Source organism: Ictidomys tridecemlineatus, chromosome 1 (genome assembly GCF_052094955.1).
Source record: "Ictidomys tridecemlineatus isolate mIctTri1 chromosome 1, mIctTri1.hap1, whole genome shotgun sequence".
NCBI lineage: Eukaryota > Metazoa > Chordata > Mammalia > Rodentia > Sciuridae > Ictidomys > Ictidomys tridecemlineatus.
The window spans coordinates 114833392-114835426 of NC_135477.1; the positions used below are offsets into that span (position 1 = coordinate 114833392).

Consider the following 2035-nt stretch of genomic DNA (forward strand, 5'->3'; position numbering starts at 1 on the left):
AAGATGAAGACTCTGTCTCTGTCTTCAAACAATGTGTTAAATAACCACGGACATATTCACAGGGTATTAGAATAAAGAGGAGGAGCTGTTAGCTAATCTGAGTATATTACTACCTTTCTGTGATAAAATTAGTGCTATGCTTATTTTATTATCATGATTAGATCTCTTTTATGGTTCAGACTAAAACATTGATAAAGCAACTTTCTCACTATAAACAGAAAAGAAGAAAAAAGTTATGGGTTTGATGTATAGAAGGTGCTAAAGTAGAATTTCAGTACTGTGAACAGCAACAAGAAAATGAGTATGTACAAAATCTCCTTTGAGGCCAGAAAGTAGGTAGTGGGGTGAAGTTGACTCACTCTCCCTCTATCATCTGATGGTTCTCAAATGCCTGGTTGACATCTGGATTAAGGGAAGAGATGAATGAATCACGAGTGGAATAAAAGGAATCAGTACCAATGAATGATGGATTGGATTGTGATAGGATTCTTATAACTCACTAGTAATTGCAACTCTTTATAATAATAGTATTACTGTAATAAGCTGGTGGGAAATGGTTAAGGAATAAATATGTTCTGGAGACACAGAGATCCTTGGGATATGAGGAATCAGTGTGCTAAACAGCACATTGCATAACATGCAATGCTTGGACCAGTTTTTGTAGATTCGAGAATGATAGAAGATGAACGATAGGGCCCAAAAGAAGTCAACCTTGACTGATAATTCTAGTGCAGCAGAATAGAAGGTGGAATTGAATATGTATCTTTGGTTTGATAAAGAACATTTCCATGTTTGTATTCCATGTTTGTATTTTATTTAGAAATCAGCGAGAAACCATGGAAGATGATCCTCTTTTCTTCAGGTTTCCAAACTTATCTATTTTCATGGAAAGGAGTTCCTCCTAAGGGGAGAGGAGAAAGAGAGAGAAAGAGGATAAAAAGTAAAGTTGAACTATTGGTGTTTACGAAATACTCTTTCCAGCTCAAATTCTCCCAGATATATGCTATCCCCTAAGCCTAGATCATTGATTGATGTGTCAGCTTCATCTCTGGGGTTTTACCTGAAACATTACATCCTCAGGAAGTATTTTCCTTTCCTCCTCTCCCCCATCTTCATCTTGCCGCAGGACTCTTCCTGCTATAAGCACTCAGGCTGTAATTAAGTAATGTGTTTTGCAGTTGATTATTTTAGGTCTGTCTCCTCTTTCATGTTCCCACCAACCAACCTCTCTTCTTAAGCGTTCAGAAGGTCAGTGGCCTCGACAGTTTTAGTAATCAAGGGGTGGGCGTTCATCTGCTGCGCCTTGCAGTTCTGACAACACGAGGTCCACAGTGACCGAATGAATGGGCTTCTGTGGTGAGTAATGAACATCTCCAGGCGCGTAAGAAGCACCCCAAAATGCTGCTATTCCCATTCATTATCTCACTGAATTTTGACAAACCCATGGCAAGTGTTCAACCCGGATGCTGTGGTTGAACAGCATCTGGCAACCTGTCCGACGCCCCCAGGGCGACTGCACTAGGTCTGGGACTGAGCCTTCTCCACTTCCCAGGTCAGGCTTTTCGGGCGGCCCTCTACAGGTTCGCCCAGTGCTCGGGCTTCGGCCCGCGGCCACCCCAGGTGAAGCTCCTTTCCAAAGCTGGAGGGCGACCAGCGCTAAAGGCGGGCGCGGGAAACGCCAGAGACCTCGCGGGCCCAGCAGGAGAGAACCCCGCTCCCCGACACTGAAACCACTGAAACTGCTCCGCCTGAGGGTCACCGGCAAGCGTGGGGACTCAAGCGCCCCTTCTGGGAACGCCGGATTCCTGATCTAGAGCGGACTTGGAAACGGGATCAGCGAGGCGTAGGCTGGGACCCTAGCCGGGCGTGGGCTCCGAGCCGCTCTAGGACGCGGGAAGATCCGCCTCTCAGTGGTTCGGGCCAGGCTCCTGTGTGGGGACGCTGCGCAGGCCCTGCCTTAATCCTGGAGCATGCGAACCATCCTAGGATAATCTAGCAGGCCAGAAGGGTGGGGGCAGGCCCTGGAAAAGCTTTG

General features: G+C 46.2%; 1 long non-coding RNA gene across 1 annotated transcript; it reads right to left on the reverse strand.

The window, feature by feature from the left end:
* Positions 1-791: 791 nt before the first annotated feature.
* Positions 792-1915, reverse strand: LOC144366393 (uncharacterized). Its single transcript, XR_013425502.1, has 2 exons — positions 1061-1915; positions 792-901 (listed from the first exon to the last, which is right to left on the reverse strand). It is a non-coding gene; the product is annotated as an uncharacterized LOC144366393 (long non-coding RNA).
* Positions 1916-2035: the final 120 nt, after the last annotated feature.